A 6,000-nucleotide genomic window follows, 5' to 3' on the forward strand; every position below is an offset into this window, starting at 1 on the left:
ATTTTCTTAGGACACTAACCCACATCAACCCATTTATTTGAATTAGTCAACCCATTTTGACCCAAAAATAAACAAGATGAAATTTTAAGTGACTCATTTTGACCCATTTAGTTAAAATCTCAAACCCAAACCAACCCATCATAGTAATAATAATAATAATAATACTTACAATTGTTCATGAACGGTGATACAGTCAAATTGAGTCAATTGAACAATGGAGCACATGTGCAAGTGGTGAGATGTAACTAAATCGGTGAGATGATGAGCAAGTATCCCGTGCAGGTGATACGAGCCGTCAGATAGCAAAAGCATGAATCTTTTCTTCATTTCGCCAGCAGATGTTCGTGTCTGCACGATCCGAATATCCGTCACCTGTAGCACCGGTTTCAGATCCATTGCTTTCCATGCGCCACTAGATAACATCGATATTGCGCCGGTAGTAAGATTTGCAGTCATGATTTTGATCGTAATTACTAATTACTGCGGTGAATTAGGATTTTAAAAACCCAAAAAGGGTGAAATTAAGTGAGCGGGAACAGGTTGTTTATAGATGATTGACAAATGCCTCTTATACTGTAATATTACTTTTATACTTTTTTTTTTCATTTCGCGACAAATGTCAATTAATCATGGTTTCTCATCATTTTCATTTTTATTCCTCTTCGTAGAATAAATAACTTGACTCTTCGACAAGAATGCGAATATTATTTGCATCAATTCAAATGGTTGATAAACGTACGATGTTAGACTTTACTATGTTATTAAATGAAAGCATAGTTGTTGCAAGATTCATATGATAAAGTAATGTATGAGATATGCAACTAGTAAATATAGAAAAAGATATTTGATTACTGTCTTAAGGGGTAAAGGGTTGGACCCTTGAAACCATTATTTATACCGACCCTTTTATTGTTTAGAGGGTAGGGTCTCGGGTCCTCGTTTATTCCTAAAAGGGTAAAGGGCCTGAGTCGGATATTAGGTAAAGGGGTCGCAACGCGTCCTAACAAAAAGTAACGAATTTTAGTAAAAAAAATAGGTAACAAAACTCGTCGCAACGCGAATTGAGTCGCAATAAGTTATATTGTTAAGGCAATGGCAAAAAACCCAAGTATTTTCTGTAAATGTTTATAAAAGTATTGAGACTCGTATAAGATAAAAAGAACATATCTAAACGGCGTGTACTTGGTTAGTAAAATTCGCGTAGTGTGACTACGAGTCGATATAAATTTGATCGGTATTAGGTTATGGCATCGAAACTAAACAAAAATATAAACTCTTTAATGTTAAATACAACTTATTAACATATTTAAAAAGAGAAAATTCCAATTTGACTCCCTGTGATATATCGGCGGGATATGTATTAGCCACTGAAAACTGATTTGCGCATTATAGACGTCTCTCATATTTGGGCGGGGCAATCTGTGCCCTTCCGTCATTTATTTCCGTTAATGACCGTTGAGAATAAGGGTGTTTTAGACTTTTTACATAGAGAAAATTGGCCGCTCAGTGTGTGCCCTTCTGATTATTATATTTTTCAAAACCTTGAAAAAACCAGGTTGCTGTGAAAAATGGTAGTCCGACCACCGGGTATTTTTTTCTTCCTCCTTCTTCCGGTTTCCTTACCCCCATTCTCCACCACAATTTCCTCCCCTCCTTCCTTTTCCTTACTTCTCTCATCTTCCTTCCTCCATACTCTATATATATATATATACACATACATATATACATACCTCCATCATCATCCAAGACACTCAAACCCGAAGCCGGCCACTTTCTTCTCAACTTTCTCCCCGCCGAGCATAGCCACCATCAACCGTAGCCACCATCCCGTCGCACCCGGTTCTCCCCATCGCCGTCGCTTCCCCATCTTCCCGTTGCCGCCGTTGTCGTCCCTTCCCATCGCTACAATGGCTCTCACCATCAACCTGAGCGTCAATCAGGCCATGTTTGGACTGCCAATTGAAGTGAATTTTCGATTCTGGGTCCGGAATCGGGAAAATATCGGCTCGTGTTTTGGCCAAATTTGCGGGTCAAAACACAATTAATTTCAACCGGATTTGAAACTTTGGGCCGGATCTCCGTCGCCTGCCAGTGTGAAACCCGAAGTTTATAATTCGGGTGAAAATTAATTAGTATGTTATGTATGTGAAATTCCGAAGTTTATAATTCGGGTTTTTGATATATGTATTTTGTGTTCGTGTTATATATATAAAAAAATTGTTTGTCTTCATTGTGTTGCGGTTCGGGTTTCGGGTTCGGGTTGTTTCGGGTTATATTGTATCTAAAAAACGGGCCGTTTCGGGTTGTTTTTTTAGCTAAAAACGGGCCATTCGGGTTGTTTTTTAGCCAAAAATGGGTCATCACGGGTTGTTTCGGGTTGTATTTTTAGCTAAAAAACGGCCCGTTTTGGTTGTTTCGGGTTTAAAGTTTGTTAAAAAACGGGCCGTTCGGATTGTTTCGGGTTGTTTTTTTAGCTAAAAACGAGCTGTTCGGGTTGTTTTTTAGCCAAAAATGGGTCGTTATGGGTTGTATTTTTAGCAAAAAAAAACGGCCCGTTTTGGTTGTTTCGGGTTTAAATTTTGTTAAAAAAACGGGCCGTTCGGGTTGTTTTTAGCTAAAAACGGGCCGTTCGAGTTGTTTTTTTAGCCAAAAATGGGTCGTTACGGGTTGTATTTTTAGCTAAAAAACGGCCCGTGTTGGTTGTTTCGGGTTTAAAGTTTGTTAAAAAACGGGCCGTTCGGGTTGTTTTTTTAGCTAAATACGGCCCGTTTCGGGTTGTTTCGGCTTGTATTTTTTGCTAAAAAACGGCCCGTTTTGGTTGTTTCGGGTTTATAGTTTGTTAAAAAACAAGCCGTTCGGGTTGTTTCTTAGCTAAAAATGGTTCGTTACGGGTTGTATTTTTAGCTAAAAAAACGGCCCGTTTCGGGTTTAAAGTTTGTTAAAAAACGGGCAGTTCGGGTTGTTTCGGGTTGTTTCTTAGCTAAAAATGGTTCGTTACGGGTTGTATTTTAGCTAAAAAACAACCCGAACGGTTGTTTCGGCTAAAAGTGGTTCGTTTCGGGTTGTATTTTTTAACAAACTTTAAACCTAAAACAACCCGAACCGGGCCGTTTTTAACAAACTTTAAACCCGAAACAACCCGAACGGCCTGTTTATTAACAAACTTTAAACCAAAACGGGCCGTTTTTTAGCTAAAAATACAATCCGAAACGGGCCGTTTTTAGCTAAAAACAACCCGAAACAACCCGAACGGCCCGTTTTTTAACAAACTTTAAACCCGAAACAACCCGAACGGCCCGTTTTTTAACAAACTTTAAACCCGAAAGAACCAAAACGGGCCGTTTTTTAGCTAAAAATACAACCCGAAACAACCCGTAACGACCCATTGTTGGCTAAAAAACAACCCGAATGGCCCGTTTTTAGCTAAAAAACAACCCGAAACAACCCGAAAAATGGTTCGTTTTGGTGGTTTCGGGTTTAAATTGTGCTAAAAATCGGTTAGTTTTGGTGGTTTCGGGTTTAAATTATGCTAAAAATCGGTTCGTTTTGCTTGTTTCGGGTTCGTTTGGATGATATATATGATGATTATATGATTATGATTATAAGAAGGTATATATAATTCATATTGTATATTTATAACAAATGGTGGCTTACTTCAAATTGTTAGTTTTGTTGGTTGTTAAAGAGCAGGTCGGGGGTTCGAACCCCACTCCACACGATATATAGAATTATTAGTTTTAAATTCATTATAGGCTCAGGGGTAAAATGGTAATTTTACAATTTTTTGGTCAGTCAACTCACGGTCAACATGACGGAATGGCACAGATTGCCCCGCCCAAATATGAGAGACGTCCGTAATGCGCAAATTAGTTTTCAATGACTAATCCATCTCCCGCCGATATATCACAGGGAGGCAAATTGGAATTTTCTCTTTAAAAAAAACATATTTAATGTAAAATCATATTTTTTGTAAAATAAATAAATAAATAAAATATGCTGACATGGCACCACCGCAACCATGCATTTTAAACCTGTACTTGTTAGGCTCATAATAAAATTTCTTTAGCAATCATGTGTCATATGCTCTCGAACTTGTGTTGTGAAGATGAATTAAATCAAGCATATTGATGCTACAAATTGAGTTGCGCCACGCGTAGGTGTTGTTCTTGTTCAAGTAAACTACATAGAGTCAAAGATAAATATTTCTCAAATGAAGCATTTTAAATAAGTAACTTTGATTAACAAATCGAGCTATCGTCTTTATCTCGTTTTAAGTCAAAGTCAATGTGATTTGTTATGTGTTTAAAGTCAACCACAAATGGCAGTATATATAACAATTCATACGTAAATGAATTTGCGAGCCAATTAGCATAGCGAATCATCTTAATTGATTGTTAAATCAAACTCGATACCAATTGAAGAAACACGGATCTACTCCCCACTAATGGATCCTAGATCCAATGAGTCCACAAGGTAGGATACGGTTACTGTCAACACGATATGAATACAATTCCTAAAGTACAGTGACGTGAATCCTGCAAAACAGAACACCGTGAGCTCGTTACGGGAAGGACAAGGGGGGGGGGGGTCTTCCCGTAACCACCATCCGGCGTGAGAATAAGTACCATTCTTACGAAGAGATAAAGTACTTAAGTAAATTGAGAGAGTACAGTGATGGTGAATGGATACCTCATAATGATTGAGAGGGTATTTATAGCCGAAGAATGTGAGGAAGTGATTGGGTCAGCTGTCCTTTTAGAAGATGCCTTCATAACCGTCTGGACGCGTGTCCTTATGTGATAGGTTTAGCTTATACGTTGCATGTGCATGTATATCAACCTGGACACGTGCCGCTCTATTATTGGTTAACGGGGTAATATTGGCCATGTGCACGGTTATAATGACCTTGTCACGTGTCATTAGCTAATTGGCCAATAGATCACATATTGCCCAAGAAAGCATCTTGGCGATTCTTCTAGAAGGTAATTGGTTGCTAACAACTGTCCCAGAGCATTAACTCGTAGTTATTTACGTGGAAGGATATTCCTTCTTGCGGATGACTTTCGAGGGTGCTGTGATGCTTCAGCATGTGCTATGAGGGTGTTTCTTCCTCAGATGACTATGCGGATGGTTTATATATATGTCCCGCGGGTGTCTTATGAGGAGCTTCTGATTGACCCGCGGGTATTTAATACGGGTATTTGGGTCCTTTTGATACCCTACCTCTATACCAATTGCCCTTGTTTTTTTGCTCTATGTTTTTTTTATCTCTTATTAACATAATTCTCGTATCACTTTATGTTTACCGATTGTGACCACATTTATTTATTGTACTCGTTTGCTTTGTTGGTTTATGATTCCTTTAATCACATTTTACATGTCAAAAAAGCTTTTTAGAGTCAAGGTCTTAATTAGTGTAACCGGTTTTTCTCTCTCTTGGATTTTGACTCACTCAACCTTCTCAAGACCCTACTTGCAGCTCTTGTTTATTTGTTAAGTCAAACAAGTACCATGAGTCCATGACATCAGCGGCGAAGCTTGGACTAAGACACCGGGGGGGGGGCTTAAAATCTATACAAAAGTTCACAAACAAAGCGCGCGGGCTCAAATTTTCGGCCAAAACGGCTAAATTTCACACTACGTATAAAAAATTTCGGTCGAAAACAGCTAAATTTACAGTACATATAAAAAACTTTGGACGAAAACGTGTAAAGTTACACTGCTGCGTTAAAAAAACAGGGGGCACCGGGGCCACCCGAGCCCTAAGAAACCTTCGCCATTGCATGACAGACCAGTAGCAATAATTGTTCAAACATTGACAAGAAGAAAAAAATCATAAACATACCAAATAGTCTAAATGTAGCAAATACACACCCAAATGAAAGTTCACTAAACTACAAGAAAACCTGAAAAGATTCGGACAAAAGGATTAAGGCGTCGTGGACCGAAAGCAAGATGACAAAGCTTAAGCCTTCCTAAGTAAACTTAATCGTGGACAAA

Source organism: Bidens hawaiensis, unplaced genomic scaffold (assembly GCF_021521415.1).
Source record: "Bidens hawaiensis isolate Kalapana, Puna unplaced genomic scaffold, B.hawaiensis_p1.1 tig00001961_1, whole genome shotgun sequence".
In the NCBI taxonomy this organism is placed as follows: Eukaryota; Viridiplantae; Streptophyta; class Magnoliopsida; order Asterales; family Asteraceae; genus Bidens; species Bidens hawaiensis.